We start from the raw sequence: 18365 nt of genomic DNA, 5'->3' as shown, positions 1-18365 counted from the left end.
AAACAGCCTCCTTTGTCCCTGGATTCATCCCTTTAACTTAAAAGCCATTCCCTTTTGAACTGCAAATATGCCTAAAGCCGCTAACACTTTAAACTGATTCTCATCACTGACATTGGGGACATGGTGTCCTCTGGCCCTAACGCACTTCCTTCCCAGCTGCAGCCACGTGGACCCCACCTGCAGCCCAGGGAACTGGGACCGTCTGACCTCACCTGGCTTAGCACAGACTGCCTGGGGCTCACGACCCGGCCCGGGCCTGCCTGGCAGCTTGGCTCAGAGAGATGGGCTCCTCCTGGGTCTTGTTCCTGATGTCGCGCCCCTGTCAGGAGCCCCAGTCCTAGTAACGGGGTCTTGTCTGGTTCTGTCATGCACCTCCCCGCTGGCCCGCTCTCTGATGGAATCTTACTGCATCCTTGCAAATCTCCTTCCCAGGGGCTAAGCCAGCCCAGGGACTGTCCTTCTATCTGCGACTGACCTGCCCGAAGCTGCTAACCTACCAGCCTCTCCGGCCACCATCAATTCTGGTCTTTCCAGATTTCAGTCAATCCCAGGCTGTCTGGTTTAGGTGCAGCTAATCAGAAGATGCAGCCACGGCCACAAAATACAGTATAAACATTTCAGGAGGAATGAAGATTCTGATAGAAATGAAGAGAGAGTTTGGGAATCTTGTATAGGTGTCTGTGTGTGTGTGTGACACGCCAGCCACTGCTGCCCGGAGACTCAGGACCTATGATGACATGATGCTCCATTGACAGGCCACTGCCAAGAAAGTCAAGTCTGTGTGTAAGGCAGGTGGGCCAGCAGGGCCCCCCAGTGGCTCTGGAGCATAAACCATAATGGCCCCAGGCAAATGCACGTGCTAAAAAGTCCCCCCAAGGACCCGTGGGCACTGAGCAGTCACTATCTGTCAGTAAAGCCATATAGTCCTAGGCTTGCGAGGGAAGCACAAAAATACAAAGCTGAAGTTCAAGAGACGGTTTGCTCCTGTGGTCCACGCTTATTTTTCTTTGAAAGGGGGGCCCAAAGCTGGGGCAGTGAACCAAGCGAAGCCAGCAGGGCCGCAGCTGATCTGAACACGGAGTGTGTGGATCCTTTCCTATGTGGTCCCACCCTCCCGACCAAGTGCATCTAAACCCTGTCAACACGCCCTTCACTGCATTCCTTCTGCAAGCCATCTGAAGACGGGACTGACAAGGAGGGTGATTTGGGCACATGCCCGGAAATAGGGCTTGTCTGAGACCGGTTTATAACCAACCATCTCTCCAAAACCTGGAATCAAGGCTCCAAGTCAAAATGATCTCTTCTTTCTCCTCAAGTCCTGCTGTCCTGGTGGGCATGCACTGTCTAGTAATGGTCACTCATCATTTTGTAGGAGTAGATCTGGACCCTTCAGCTAGACCACAGCTCCTTCCTGATGGGACCCCGTCTTCTCCTGTGGTCTCCACAACACCGAGGTCCAAAGTCCTGAACCCATGCTGGTTTTAGACTATCCAATGTAGGGACCTAAAGATGACCCAATCCAGCCACCCACGTGATGCATAAGGATGACTTCTTGGCATCATTCTGGAGGCAGGACAAGAAGTTTAAACTTCAGATCTTCACATGACTTTAATTTCAACTTTGGCTTAAAGTTAAGTGCCTACTTATTTGCAAAGCAGAAACAGAGACACAGATGTAGAGAACAAACTTATGGATATCAAGGGGGGAAGGGGGGGGTGGGATGAACTGGGAGATTGGGACTGACATATCTGCTCTGGGAGATTGGGACTGACATATATGCTCTACTATGTATAAAATAGCTAGCTACTGAGAACCTACGCCATAGCACAGGGAACTCTACTCAGTGCTCTGTGGTGACCTAAATGGGAAGGAAATCTAAAAAAGAGGGGATATATGTGCACGTATAAATGATTCACTTTGCTGTACAGCAGAAACTAACACAACACTGTAAAGCAACTATATGCCAAAAAAAATTAATTTAAAAAAATTAAAAATAAAATAAAAGATACATTTTTTTTTTTTTTTAAGTTAAGCGCCTACTATGTGTCAGACCCTCTGCTGGGGGCCAAGACATATGAAACAAGGGATGATCCCTGATATCAAGAAATTCATAGTGCAGGGACTTCCCCGGCGGTCCAGTGGGTAAGACTCCGCTCTTACAATGCAGAGAGAGTGGGTTCCAGCCCTGGTTGGGGAACTAGATCCCGCCTGCCGCAACTAGGACAGAGCACAGCCAAATAAATAAATACATAAATATTTTTTTTTTTAAAAGAGAAATTCATAGTCTAATGGGGAAGAAAGATGAAAAAAGTAAACACATAAATAAATATATGATTGTAAATATCATAAATGTTAGTGAAGGAAACGAACAGTGAAAAGAGCAATTGGTCCAGAGGGAGTGACTTGGCAAGAATATATTTATTATAAAGCTCAAAGGTCATCTCTGACCTATAAGTTAACCTTAATGGAGAGTAATACTACTTCTGGCAAACTGTGCAGCCATAATTCTCAACTAAAGCTAGGGGGGAAAATATATAAGAGCCTCTTTACCTCTGTAAATATAAGACTCAGCCCCACCGAGGGCCTTGCTCCAGGCTTGTGAGTATTTTTTCTGCTCCCTTCCCTCTGTCCCTCACGTGCATACAGCCTTGGAAGTCAGCTCAGAAAATGAAGCCGTGCAATTCAGGACTGTATACACACACAGGTCAGGAAAGGTAAGAACGTCGCGAGTCTGTACTTCTGTTCAGCTGAACACTTTTCATTAAGAAACACATGAGCCCGTCTCATTGTCTGAGCTGTTCCTGGTCCAAGGCCCAGCCATGCAGACCCAACAAGGGTGGGGCCTGAAATCATTTTCAATTCCCTACTAACTTCTCTGGGCATATTCAGAAATCCAGCCCCGAGGCTGCAAAAATGCATAGATCATGTGTCTTCACATTGCACGCAGGTCTTCATTTCCCCAGCTCAATTATAATTGGAAAGTATCTAAACTTTGCCTCAGTGATTTCGCTTCCCCATTAACATCTAGATCTTTGGAATTAATCTCTTATAAGAAAAGCCCTCTTCGGACACCTAATTCTGGTTTCTCAACATGCCACATTTAAGGATTTCTGGTTTCCTACAAATTTCAGACTGTATGAAAGAAGGGAGGGCTTTGTGGGGAGAGAGCGAAAGTCACTGCCTTCATGGTCATTAACAGTGAGCACAGCCTCCCTCCTCTTTCTTGAGCAAAACACGGGATATTTATTGAAAGATGCTTAAGAGGACCACTGATTAGACCGAAATCTTATCACAATAAAGTAACCAGAAGAGCAATTTGCACAGAAAACTGGGCTTCTAACTATAGTAAACCATCATCAAATCAATTCCTACTTTAAACCAAGCTCCTGGGAAGAAATCCCATACAATACATAAATAATGGACTGAACCGTGTGAAAGATTCACGTGTTGACTAATGTCCTCTTGGAACGAAGTCTCCAGTGGCCTGACACAGGGCTCTGGAGGTGACCCTGTCCTGATGAACAACTGAGGAAACTCTTAGAAACTGCGTCCATCAAGCGTATACGTGACAAAACTGAGGAGATATAATACGTGGGTTATAAATACTTGACAGGCTTTAACAAAAAGAGCTAAACAGCTGAAACTAACTTCATATAAAAAGTCCTGTACTTCAAAAGCTCAACTGCAGAATTAGGGAAAACTGAGGATAGCAGTTTGTGTTTAAAAAAATAATACCAACTGAGAAGATTTTGAATGACAGCATTTAAACATGGTCCATTAGATGACAGACTGGTACCTTCCTTCACCTCGAGGCTGAGTTTTTTCTGCTTAGCATCAAATCCTCAGCAACGAACACACATTAGGCACTTAACAAATGTGGGCTGAGCGGATTAATGGACAAAGCAGGATACAAAGTGGCCGCAAAGCAGCGGCCGGCTGGTGTGTACGGACGCACTGCTCTGTGCAGACCGGGACGGGCACGGCCCCGGGGCTGACACTGGCCACCTCCACCAGGAGCCCCGTTTGGTCCAGACAGTGTGACAGTGTCAGCGTCGAAAGTGCAAAGGAGGTCACTGAGCTATCCAGGGGTCTTGAAACTGTGCTGTAAGATCAACGCGGAGTTTTAGAGGAGGGAAAATACTCCGTATGATGCCACAGTGGTGGACACAGGTCATTCCACACTGGTCCAAACCCGTAGACTGTACAGTACCAAGAGTGACCCTGATGCAAACTACAGGCTCCAAGTGACGACCTCGTGTCCGTGTGGCTCCATTGATTGTAACAAATGGACCATCTGGTGGGGATGTTGATAACGGGGAGGCTGGGCCAGGGTAGGTGGGAACCACCCGTACGTTCCTTTCAATTTTGCTGGGAACCTAAAACTGCTCTAAAAATACTGAGTCTTTAAAAAAAAGATAAAACTGGTGAGGAAGCTGTAAATGTTAATGGTGTGAAAAATTAAAACCAAGCACAAACCAAGGCAGGTGTGATGACTAAGTTCTCAACTCTGAAGGCCCATCAGGCGGAAATGCTATGCTCCCTGCGGGACCCGAGTTCAGAACCAGGGCCAAGGGCTGACCTACAGGGAGGCCCACGTAGCTACGGTGGGAAGGAACTTGGTCCAGACCCGGTACTGCCCGGCCATCGGGCACACACTGGCCCGGACGCAATCCTCTCTCCATCACTGGACGTGGCAAGGAGCCGCTGTGACCTCCCATCTGGCTGCTGAGAGAGGACCTCCTCTGCCCTGCTCCCCTACGCCCCACGGAGGGCACCTCCCGTGTGCCTGCTGTCCCCAAGGATGGGCCGAGGGAGGGGGCAGTGGAGAAGCCCTCGGGGGCTCACATGGGGGCTCATCTGCCCCGAGATAGCAAGCTGGAGGTGACGAGGCCATGACGTCTCCCCAGGTGGCTCTGCCCCATGCAGACAGCCCCAGGTCCAAGGCACTGAGCAGTTGAGAATCTCCCAAGAAAGTGGACAGGGGTGCGTCCACGGGCCCCACGGCATCTGTGGGTAACGTCGGCGCCCATCACCTCCGCTCTGTGTAGAACAGCCTCCAGACCAGCTGGTAACAGAGCCACAAAGCTGCCGCCTGCGGTCACGCCTGGACAGCACCCATCATGGAAGGGCCACACCCACCCAGGAGGCCAAACGCCAATCCCATCTGCTGGCGTTCCGTCGTCTAGAAACCCCCCAGGAGCCACGGCCAGCGCCCCTGGATGGCGGGGCCCGCCCCGTACGCCGCACACGCGCGAGCCCGCCCCCTTGTGGACAGGCCCACCCCCAGGAAACGGCCCGTGCGAGACCATTCGGTCACGCGATCCCCACCTTGAAGACCCTGACGGGAGCAAAGGGGGCAACCTGAGTGCCCCTCCGAGCAGAAAGCCGGACGCGCGGCCCTCAGGCGTCACCGCGAGCGCAGCACACGGTGTAGACCGGGTCTTCCCAAACGTGCCCGGGGTGGGAAGAAACTCACGAAGAGGGGCTGGCCGTGCCAAGCTGCGCCCCCCGAGGAGCGGAACGGCCCCGCCGCACATGCGCGAACATCGAAGCAAACGGGGCGCCTTAGGCGAGCGGGCTCGCGGTGTCAGCATCGTCGGCCTCGGGGGGACGAGGCCCCTGGCAGACGCGCTGGGGACAGGAGATAGCCCGCCTCCGGAGTCAGGACACGCGTGAACAGGCTGCCGTTGCCGGGACGGCCTGCGACCTCGCCGCGTTCAGCCAAATGTTCCCCAAACGCCTGCGATCTGAGTTCCCGCAGCAACCACCCGCTGGGAAGGCTTGAGAAACGCAGCCGTCAGCACACGGACTGTTTGCGCGGCGCCCCACTTACTGCCGGGCTGCAGACCGGGAAACTGAGGTCCGGACTGAGCCGACGGGCCAAGAGGACACTCGGTGGGGGCAGGCGGGCCTGGGACGCGGCCTCCTGACAGCGGCGACAGCTGCCTCGACGCGGGGCCGGCGGGACACACACGGGTCCCCGTCCGCGGGTGTTCTGCAGGCAGAGCTCAACGGAAACGTCACTCCAAAAGGCATCCCGTTGCCTACAGAGCTCTCGGATGCAGCCACTGAAGCAGACTTGAGGCCGAATCTGAAGAGGGGCGGGGCCTGGTGTGAGCACCAACTCACTCTCCTCGCCAGACGCTGGCCGGAGTTCAGAAGGGGTGGCGGGCACACCCGTAGCCACTGGCATCGAGCTAAATCGGTAACAAAACATTGGGCAAACGGCCACTCACCCGTCACCCAAAGCAGCACCTGAAGGACTGAAATGGTTTGTACAAGCATGAATTTTAAATTTCCGTACTTGTAAGACAGTCTTCCTCAGAAATTTACCAAAACGTTAAAATTTTATGACGGTATTCCTGCAAAACTGGGAAGTAATATTAACCCCAGGTGTCAGTAGCTGTGTGGTACCAGCTTTCTGGGGGTCCCAGGTAGGATTTAAGTAAGTTACCCCTTCACCATTTCCTTTGGTTTTCACCTTGGGATTTCTGCTCTCATAATAATGCTAATCACAGGTCTCTGACAACCCTTCTCTCAAATATCCCACTGGTATTTACTCTTCGTTACAGATTTTGTCACTCATTTGTTCTACAAGCGTTTACTGAGTTCTGTTCTGTGTGCTGAGGAGAAAACTGAACAAATAACCCTGCCCTCCTGATGCTTACTTCCTAGGGGGAGATATATCCTGATCACAGATCTTGAAAATAAAATTTTGTAAATAGAATTTTCTCCCTTCTTCAAACGTAGAAAGTGACAATAAGTGGAATACCAGGGAAATATACTCCCAATCTCATTTCAGCAGAGACAGTCCCTGGAATTCCAGATTCTGGAATTTTGCAAGGAATTCCCAGGATCAATAGGAAGTGGTGGGAAGGGAATGCCACACTTCCGGTTCTCTCAGTGGCTTCAGGAACTGTGGCAAGATTTGTCACATCTTCATCTCTTTTCATAAAACTCAAGAAGTAGGTATTTTTAGGAAAAGTAGTAAAACAATTTTCATATTTTTTTTGTTGTTGTGTCACAACTTAGTGGATAAACAAGAGTGACCAGGGACATTTTTTAGCACTTTATAATTCCACTTTGCCTGTGAGTCACAGGTACCCTATGGGGTCGGGGGTCGGGGGGAACAGGATCTTCCCCTCCGAGGACTCGGGCCCCGGAAGATGGGGTGTCTGGGCCTTGTCACTTGGTGTCTCACGGACTCGGCTCCCAGGGCAGTGTGTTTTCCCGAGGGTCACTACAAGAAACTGCCTTATGAAAACTGTCACTCCAAATCCTTTGCAGAGCAAGTAAGGGTATAAATAATTAAGAAATTTCTTGCTGCATTTGTGGTGGAGGACGCTGAGCGCTAACCCTCTGGGCCTGATACAAAAAGTCCAGGGTAAATATTTTTCACATCCAGTTCTCGGAAAAGGTTTGCTTCTTCCCAGGAACTAAAATGTTTCTTCCTTTCTGATGAAGAGAATTTTGATTCTCACCCTGTCTTCATTTTTATCTTGCATTCCAGGAAGCTCAGAGTCAAATGTGAGGCTGAGATACTACATCTTTTGGCAGCTTTTGGTCTATTTATGACTATGAGGCTATCTATTAAATATCTTCAATTTGTAGATAAAGAAATTAATCACACACATTATGGGTGATGGGTCCAGGGTAACAAAACCTGGATGGACCTAGAATTGGAACCCAGATCTCTGAAAAATTAGTCTGTGCTCATTTTATTACACAGCCTCTATTTTCCTTATTAATCTTAGGCTAGATACCCAAGAGCCTTGTCTGAACTTTACAGATCACAATATCCTCCCCATCCCTGGGAATCCCTGCTCCCCGAATTGAACAAGTACAACTCGAATGCTCACAGGTCCTCTTCATCAATCTACTAATAGTGGTACAATAAAACTTCACTTCAATTTATCCAAAAACCTAAGCAGCTTTGGACCAACATGGATGCGTCAACGAAGTGGTTTCATTCAGCCAAGAATTACACTGTAAGACACACAGGCCTTAACCAACAACAGCCAAAGTCAGTTGGCTATGAATTCCACTAATGCTGAGATAGATGTCTGTGATCTACTGGTAGCTAAAGATAATCTTTTCTTAGAATTTCTCTCCTGCCTCGCAGAATCCCCATGGACTGACTCAGATGGATGTCCAGATGCTTGGATTTCACCCGGAATGCTCACCATGAGGGCTAAGGCAGCCCTGCACTTAGAGAGCTCTGGCTGCAGAAGAAATCCTATCAACCCTTTATCAAAATTCAAGCCCTGGCTAAGTGATCCAAATGCTGCGTAGAAGTTTGTTTTTCTGTCTCTCCATTGACCTAGGAGCCCCAGCAGTGTCATCCCAGGGAGCTGCAGGCCAGTTTATTTAATATAATTATCCTTGAATTCCATTAATATAAATGGCTGCCTACAATTTAAGCTTGTCCATTGCAAAGACAGATTTCTGTCCAAGCTGTGACTGCTTAAGGTGTCCACCACTTCATCATGAGGACTATCCCCTTGGCTGCCACCTCTGGCAATGAAGATTTAACTATTATTATTATTATTAAAGTTTCAAATGAAAAATTACAAGTCCTCGGACGCCCCTGTAAAGAATCAACCAGCCCACGATCTCAGAATCTACAGCGAGGCCATCCATAAAGCTAATAACGTAACTTATTTCAACTCAGAAGTGCAAAATGTTTGATTAACTATTTCATCCAAAAAATATTCGTTGAATTCTTTCTAAGGATCAGGCTGGGAATACTTTGCTAGAGGTATCGTCATAGATATCAAAGACAGAGACCATTTTCAGGTAAGCAAACTCGCCCAGATTCTGATAAATGAGGGAAAGGAATAAATAGGACGAGGTGAAGGGGTGGAGACCATGACAGACAGGGTTTCAGAAAAGTCCTTCATGAGAAAGTGACTCAAAGGAGGAAAGGAAATTAACAGCACAAAGAAACAGGGAAGAGAGCTGACCCGGGGAACAGAAAGTGCAGGGAAGAGTGAGATGCATCTGCGGGTCAGAACACAAAAAACAAGGCAAAAGTGTTGGCAAGGGTGTGGAGAAAAGGCAACACTCAAACACTGTTGGCGGGAATGCAAAATGGCACAGTCACCGTGGAGAACAGTACGGCGGTTCCTCAAAAATTTAAAAATAGAGCTACCGTATGATCCAGCAATCCCACTTCTGGATATTTACCCAAAAGAATTGACATTGGGATCTTAAAAAGTTAACTGCTCTCTCATGTTCACTGCAGCACTATTCACAATAGCCAAGATATGGAAACAACCTAAATGCCCATAGATGAATTAATGAATAAAGAGAATGTGCTGTATGTATACAACGGACTATTACTCAGCCTTTAAAAAGAAAGGAATCCTGCTACAGGCAACAACATGGATGAAACTTGAGAATGTGACGCTCACTGAAATAAGCCCGTCACAGAAAAACAAACACTGTGTGATTCCACTTATTTGAGGTGTCTAAAATAGTCAAGCTCACAGGATCAAGCGGCGGAGTGGGGGGGCCGGGGGCCGGGGGCCGGGACAGAGGCAGAGGCTGCCGCTAACGCACAGGCAGGACGTTCCCGTCCAGCAGGAGGCGTGGTTACAGAGACCTGCTGTCCAGCCCGGCGCCCACGCCGACAGAAGCGTACGGACGCTTCACATGTGTTAAGAGGGCAGACTCCACGTTCAGTGTCCTTACCGCAGTAAAATAACATAAAAAAGAAAGAAAAGAAAGGCCAGAGACGAGGGAACAGGACACGCTGAGGCAGCGGAGTGGCAGAGGGCAGCTCAGAGCACAGACGGTCCTGGGGGCTTGGATTTCGCCGTAAACACCACGGAAAGGCCCTTAGGTCTTTTACGAAGAAGAATGACGAGGTCTGAGTCCCGTTTTAAAGTGACCGTCCTGAGAAACGCAGGGTCTTCAGCACCTCCTGGGAATGCTTTGCGCTCCCTCCCGGGGACACTGTCCTCCCCACCTGGGGACCATCTCACTCCCACTCTCCAAGGAGTCCAGGGCTACAGAGAGGTGACGATGAAGTCCCCCATGGGAAGAAGGAAGCAGGTACAGTTTGAAGCGTGCCAGGTATCTGCCACACGGTCCCCTGCACAGCTCCCACATCTCAGATACGCCTACGAGAAATTAACCTGAAATGAAACCACGACAGCTGCTGGGATCGTACTGCCCAACGATGACGGAGTTCGCAGACCTTCCCGCGAGGCTGAACTGAATCCGCCCACAAGCAGCATCGCCCACGAGGGGAGGCCAGCTCCCCGTGAGGACAGCTCGTGAGCGAAGCAGAGCGCAGCCAGCCATCCCCAGGGCAGGAAGGGGTGCACACCCTGGCCAGGGGGGACCGGAGATGGGAGATGGGTTCTCAGGGCCCACGGGGGTGATGGGGAGACCAAAAGTCCGGGGGTCTGGGCCTCAGCCCCCCATCGACTCTCTCAAATTGGCTGGATCTTATCTCTTTTCTCACGGAGGCTCTGAGTGAGATTTAATGTTAAAATAGGATCCTGCTGTCCCCAAATACTGAGAATGGGAGAACTAGGTGATCTCAGGGGACACGTGATCTGATGTCACTCAGGCCGCCTGCCTTCCTCACTGCTCTTGTCAAGGCCTCGTCTGCAGGCTGAGCTGATACTTTCCCATCTTTATCCTGACACGGTGATCTGCCCCCTCCATACAGGGCTCTCTCCTCAACTACACCAAGGCATTGGCTGCCGTCTCCACCCCGAGCTGCTCGGACGCAAGCCCGCACCCAGGTCTCCCTCCTGAGCGTCCCAGACACACAGCAGCCTCTGGACACCTGCGCTGGGTGTCCCACTGCCACAGAAACTCGGCGTGATCACAGCTGAACTCAGTACTCTTCCAAAGCCTGGTTTCCTCCTGTTTCTGTGTCCGCTGCTGTTGTGTGTAAGTCTCCTGGTGCTGGAAGTCTTCCGCAGCATGAGTTCAGAAGCACTGCGTGTGCACATGTGTGTATGTGTGTGCACGCGCGTGCTCTTACGTGTGTGTACATCTGTATGAAACCTGCATCCTCGGCCAAGGCTAGGGCTGCAGTGTATTATAAGTGATGGACCACCCCCAGCCTCCCCCTCCAACATCACAATCCTACTCACGCCTGGGGGCCGCTGCCTGGGCAGAAAGTGACTGACTTACACACACCCTTTTTTAGGACCTAATTAAGAAGCAGTCAATTAGAGTGATAAACTAGTGTGACAGTGACTCTGGATTAAGGAGGTAATATACCAAAGAACACATGTGAATTTTATAGAACTCTTCTGGAAGCAAAGGCTAACCCCAGACGGTTTGGGTGCTTAACTGTGGGAAAGTTTCGACATCCCAGGAAGGTGGGTAATTACACATCACTTTCAGTGGGCAGAGCTTTTCGGTAAGCTCCATGTCCCTGTCACTGTGGAGATGCCCACTCATTCCAGCCGGGCCAGCTCTCTCCCACGACTGGAATCGACTCTGCCGCGTTAAACCTCAATCATTCTGCAGTTGCTATTACACAGCGCCTTCAAGGCTCACAGGTGTATTTCACGTGTGGTGGTGTTGTGCGGACAGCAAACTGTTGGAAATAGGAGGGCAAAGAGGAAGAGGATGAGAGGAATCTGACGTCATGATCACAGCAACACTGCGCCACTGAGAGATCATAAAACGGAGACCCGGGTCCAAGGCGCTCGTGGCCAACTAGCACACACGAGACACCGTAGCTGCCCAAATCAGCATCCTAAGACAGCAAGGACAAAGAATATTTTCCAAGCATTATTAGAGCTAATGTGTAAACTGAGGACAAAAGCACAATAATTAACTGCCCTTTACTTGTGCTGAAAATGCTACCAGCATTTGCATTATATTTTATTATCTTCTCTATTCTTTATCAGAGGTGACTGCCACGAACTGAATTTGTGTCACACACACACACACGCACACACACACGCGCATGCCAAATTCATATGTTAAAACCCTAATCCTCAATATGACGGCGTTTGGAGGTGGGGCCTTTCACAGCTGATTAGGTCACAAGGGTGGAGCCCTCCTGATGGCATTAGGGCGCTTATAAGAAGAGTCTCTCCATCACACGAGGAAAAGCTGAGAAAACGGCCATCTACGAACCGGGATGGGGGCTCCCTCCAGACTCCGAATCTGCTAGTGCCTTGATCCTGGACTTCCCAGCTTCCAGAACTGTGAGAAATATGTTTTTCTGTTTAAGCTGCCCAGCCCGTGATATTTTAGTTACAGCCTCCAAACCAAGACCACCACCCACAGGAAGGGAAGGCGGTTCTCTAACACGCTAACTGTCTGCCCGTGTATCTCCAGATGCCACAGACGGATCGACTGTCTGTACTGCCTGTATTTCAGCTCTCTGATGAAACACATATGTATCTCCTTATATATATGTATACTTAAGAACTATTTCAATAACTTCACAGCACCCAGACTGTTTTGAAGCATTCTGTCCAAAGGGTGCCACGGATGAAAAGCGTTGACAAGCTAGAATTCACCATAAAAGGATAATCAGAAGGGTAAAGCGCTAGAAACCGCCATTCCAGGAACCACTGAACCAAGGGCCGACAAGGGCAGACTTGGAGAGGATGTGACTGCTGTCCCGAAACACCTGCAGGGTTACACGGGGCAAGAGAAACCCTCCGGGTCCCTTGGAGGGAAGGCGAGGGAGCCAAGGGTTCGGCTGCCGGACTCTGGCCATCACTGGCCGTGTGATCGCAGGTTTCCTCGTCTGAGACTTGGGGCAGCCTCACCCCGTGTGGGGTAACCTCTCAAGACCGTTCATGAAAACGGGGCTCACAGTTCTTGGCACACAGGAGGATGCTCAGAAAAGAACGGTCATTAGTATCTTATTTTTTTTTTTTTTTTTTTTTTTTTTTTTTTTTTTAAAGAAATTCACGTTCTTTTATTTATTTATTTATTTATTTATGACTGTGTTGAGTCTTCGTTTCTGTGCGAGGGCTTTCTCTAGTTGCGGCAAGTGGGGACCACTCTTCATCGCGGTGCGCGGGCCTCTCACCATCGCGGCCTCTCTTGTTGCGGAGCACAGGCTCCAGACGCGCAGGCTCAGTAATTGCGGCTCACGGGCCCAGTTGCTCCGTGGCATGTGGGATCTTCCCAGACCGGGGCTCGAACCCGTGTCCCCTGCATTGGCAGGCAGACTCTCAACCACTGCGCCACCAGGGAAGCCCCATTAGTATCTTATTAATACCTAGACTAATCAGCTCTAACAGAGCAGGATTCTGAAGCCATTACCCGCAAAGAGATTTATGGACTGAAATCAGAGATAACTCTGTCTTGTCGACTACGGTGAAATCTGAGGTTTGCTAAAAGGTCTTCTTGACAAATAATATGATCCACAGCTGTCTGCCATGGTACCTCTCTTCCCGTCCATGGCCTGAAATTTCCAAAATTAAAGCCACTATTGGGTTAGTTAGAAAACGAAAACTTCCAGAAGACCCCTAGTAATGAGCACATAGTTACTTAGGGCTTTTCTGACTTCCCACCTCCTTATATCCATAGAATATCTGAGCCTCTCCAGTGCTCAAATTAAGCCTGAGAATGCCTGCCTCGAGCCCGGGGTGGTGTCAGCAGGTGGGTGCAAACATCTGACCCCCCGCAAAGGTGAGGAGGGCTCAAGGCTGCTTCCACCAACAGAGAAGAGCAGAAACAATATGAACAGTCAGAGTCTGAGCAGGAGAGAAGACCCACAGTCGTCTCAGCAGGGAAAGTCCAGTATGAAGAACGCCTGGCTATAACAGGGAATTGGGGCGATGAGGGACTTGCCAATGAACCTCAGAAGAACGCTAAAGAACACAGGAAACGAGGAGCCAAGGAGCAGCCCCTCCCCAGGGCTGGGATCCAGACGTGCCTCAGAGGCTGCCCACAGCTCGCTCAGCCGAGCCTCTGCGATGCCGCGTTGGCAGAAGTTAGTTGCAGAGCCCCCGTGTAGGGCGCCCACGAAGCTGATCACAGCAAGGGGTCTCCTGGGGGCGCTGGGCCGCAAGCTGGCCAAGGAGGCCACCAAGGGAAGCCGCTGGTGCCCTGCAGGGCCAGGCCCCGGCGAAGCCCCAGGTCTGCAGAAGGCGGCACGGAGGGGCTGCCCGCGCCGCAGGAAACCGGCGCCAGGAAAGCCGTCCACACGCCACACGCACGGGAGGCGTTTCCGGTGCTGCCAGGCCCTGCTGTGTCACTCCCGCGTCAGGACGTCCCACCCCATCAGCCCCCGCCTCCCCAGTGCCCTCTGCTGACCACGCTGGCAGCGGGCAGCACGGAATGAGGGCCCACGTCCACCACGGCAGCGCCGGCTGGGGGGACAGACGCCACCCTGCACGGCCCGCCCTCGACGCTCAGCTCGCGCTGCTGTCTCCCCCGCCCCCGCCCCTGCCACGTCCTGCCGAAGACTGTCCCCACCTCAGGCCACCGCAGTGGCCTCGCCAGTCGACAGCCAGAGGGGTCCTTCTAAAACGTGCACCGCGTTACCGCCTCTCTCCAGCCCCCGGCCCAGCTTCCGCGGCCCCCGGCAGCGCCCCAGCCCGCTTCTGCCCTCACACGTGCTCCTGCCACGGAGCCCTGAGGTGGGAACCAGTTCCCCTCCCCAGGGCGCACGGGGCTGGTCACTGATGGGGGCTGCCCCTGTCCGCTCCTGGAGCTGGGCAGACACCCCAGTCACTGGGACAGGGGACTACACAGCGGAACGCAAGAAGCAGTTCACTTTGGGAGGTCTGACACCTGTGGGACATCCAAAGAAAGGTGTCCATCAGACGACAGGTGAGTCTGGGCACAGAGAGAGGTCCAGCTGGGGACCCCCCCTGCCCGGGAGGTGTCAGAAGTGACGGTGTGGCCTTGAGACAGCCTGTACGGAGGGACGGCCAAAAGCCCAGAACAGAAGCTGGGAACCCTGACATGCAGGAAAGAGCTGAAAGAGACCAAAGCTATTCCCAAAGCAGAGCCACTGGGTGGAGGGGAGGGGACGGAGCTCAGGTCTCAGGAGGGGGCCATGGCCACACGGGACGGGACGAGGACCGACTCCCGGGGAACCGGGGCGGAGCTGGTCAGAGTGGCCTGGGAGTGTCCCAGTGGCGAGGGACAGCCCAGCCACGGCGGACCACGTGGGGAACTGGGTGGTGGGAGCCGGCGGAGGCACGGACGTGCCGGTGCTGGGGACCCAGGGCGAAGCAGGGGCCATCTGAGATGGAGCACCTGTAAGTGTGGTCAGAAGCATCAGAGAAGAGGAGAGGAGAAGAGGAGAAACCTTCAGAGAGAGAAAGAAGGAGACTGCTCCGAGACTGCTCTCATGCACGCCGAGCCATGTGCTGGAGAGGCACCTGGGCCCTAGTCAGGAAAGTGGCACACTAATTAAACGTGCAGCGGTCAACAGGATGCTCCAAGTCGCCGCCAAGCTGGGCGCCGGCCAAGGCGGACGGACGGCCCTCTGATGCCCCCTCCCAGTGTCCGCGGGGACCTTTCCTGGCCGGCACCCCACGCTGTCCCCGGGCTGTGGGTTGATCCCAAACTGGCCCTTGCTCCAAACTGGTCCCTCTCTCCTCCCTGTCGCTGAGAAAAGGCTGAAACCACTGAGGTGCTTATTAGCAAACAGATCAACATCCCAGGTTAACTGCCAAGATGGGGGCGGGAGGCTTACTGTGGCAGCTCCACGGAATACCTGCCTGTTACGGGGGCACCGCGAGGGGACTGCCGGCAGTGTGCCAGCGGCAGGGGTGACATGTTAGGGTCATCCTAAAGGCCCTCAGGTCACTCCCCTCTCCTGCTCATGGCTGTGCGGGGTGGGCTTGGATGCAAAGCAGTGAGGAACCAAGTGAATGGTCCACGTGGGATACAAAATCTAACCTCACAAAGGAGATAATAAAGTGACTCCAAGACATAACTAAATGGGAAAATAACAGAGAAACATGCATTGAATTCAAAAATTCAATTACGGACAAAGTTCATCACCCGAAGATGAGTAAGACCACCAGTTCCCTCCAGCTGGCCGTTGTCCTAGAGGTGCAGTAAGAAGAGGGCAAGTGCCACCAAGAACGGATGGGCCACGTCAGACGTGGCTCAGAAAGGGAGAGGAGCCTGGCTGTGGGGAGGCAGGACGGTCTCACGCGGCATCTGGGCTGCGCCTGCCGGGATGGGTAACCTTTAGAGGAGCAGACACGGTCAGTCGGGGGTGGGGTGGGAGGACAGGTCATTCCCGGCAGCGGAAACAGTCTGAAAAGCCCGAGGTCAATCGGGGTCGATGACCGAGCGTCCCACAGAGAAGGGGACGCCAACATCGTGAGGCCACATGGCAGCTCGTTAGCTGCTGGCCTGAGTGGGAGAGGCCTGGGCACCACACAGCTGCTCAGAGCCAAGAAAAAAGTTAAAATAATTCTAGACGGGAGTTCAGTCGTGGAGTTCGCCACCTGATGGTAACGGTGATGTGCAGGTACAAAGGTGGTGTAGGGCAGGTTTTGGAGAAGACAGTGTTTGGCTGGTTGACAACTTTACGTTATCAGGTGAAATTACGGTTTGGGGATCTGGAAGGCTTCCCTGAGGAAGTGATGTCTGAGTGAGATCCAAAATATGAGGAGTTAATGATGTGAAGTTCCAGGGCCGGGAAGCAGTGTGGGGTCTTCCTGGTGGAGGGGGTAACCTAACCCAAGGCCCACAGGCAAGACAGAGACACGGGGAACGTGAGGGCTGACGTAGGGATGGGTGGGTGATGCGGACGGTGGATAGATGGACACGTGGGTGATGGGTGGATGGATGGAAACAGGGCACTTTTGGCTTTTACAATCATTCATATTCAGCCAAACACACACAGACACACTTAAACACACACATTAACACGTGCACATACACACGCATGTACACACACATCTTCTAGAACTACCACGTGCCTGAAATTATCTTCTGTTTTCATACTAGATAACTCATGGCAGAAGTGGCCTATCATACCTTAGCGCAACCTTAAAATAACAATCGGGGGAAAAAATAACATCTCAGAGAAAAACCCAGTTGAAGATGAACAACCAGGTATTTCACTACAGAGGAGGAGAGTTACATTAGATTATATGCAGCACGTAACTCTTAGCTCCAAGTCAGAGCAAAATGTGACAAGTGTTTGCCGAGAAGATAATCGCCTTCAAAATTCCATCATCTTCATCATTGTCTTGCAAAACTATTTAAGAGAAAAGTTAATTAAGAGACTACTATATATAAAATGGATGGCTAATAAGGACCTACTGTATAGCACAGGGAGCTCTTCTCAATACTCTGTAAACACCTATATGGGAAAAGAACTTTAAAAAGAGTGGATATAAGTACACGTACAACTGATTCACTTTGCTGTACAGCAGGAACTAACACAACATAAATCAACTATGTCCCAATAAAATTTTTTTTTTAATTAAACGTAAAACAAAAAAAAGAGACTGCTACCCCTTTAGGATATCATTACAACAATAAAAACTAATAGTGACCAAGTCTCCCAAGGCAAAAGAAATAAAAGAAAAAATAAACAAATGGGATCTAATCAAACTTAAAAGCTTTTGATTAGTTCTCTATTTTATACATAGTATCAAATCAGAACCTACTGTTTAGCACAGGGAACCCTACTTAATGCTCTGTGGTGACCTAAGTGGGAAGGAAATCCAAAAAAGAGGGGATATATGTATATGTATAGCTGATGCATTTTGCTGTACAGTAGAAACTAACACAACATTGTAAAGTAACTATACTCCAATAAAAATTAATTAAAAAAAAAAACTTATAAGCTTTTGCACAGCAAAAGAAAACGAAAAGACAACCTATGGACTGGGAGAAAATATCTGCAAACAATACAACCAGCAAGGGCTTAATTTCCAAAATACACAACAGCTCATACAACTCAATATCAAAAAAACCAACAACCCAATCATAAATTGGGCAGAAGACCTAAATAGACATTTCTCCAAAGAAGATGTACAGATGGCCAATAGGCACATGAAAAGGTGCTCAACATCACTAATTATCAGAGAAATGCAAATCAAAACCACAATGAGGTACCACCTCACTCCAGTCAGAATGGCCATCATCAAAAAGTCTGCAAATAATAAATGCTGGAGAGGGTGTGGAGAAAAGGGAGCCCTCCTACACTGTTGGTGGGAATGTAAGTTGGTGCAGTCACTGTGGAGAACAGTATGGAGGTTCCTTAAAAAAACTAAAAATAGAGCTACCATATGATCCAGCAATCCCACTCCTGGGCATATACCCAGAAAAGGCAAAAACTCTCATTTGAAAAGATACATGCACCCCAATGTTCACTGCAGCACTATTCACAATAGCCAAGACATGGAAGCAACCTAAGTGTTGGATAAAGAAGATGTGGTATA

Source organism: Balaenoptera ricei, chromosome 9 (assembly GCF_028023285.1).
Source record: "Balaenoptera ricei isolate mBalRic1 chromosome 9, mBalRic1.hap2, whole genome shotgun sequence".
NCBI classification, from domain to species: domain Eukaryota; kingdom Metazoa; phylum Chordata; class Mammalia; order Artiodactyla; family Balaenopteridae; genus Balaenoptera; species Balaenoptera ricei.
This window is presented reverse-complemented; position numbering follows the sequence as displayed.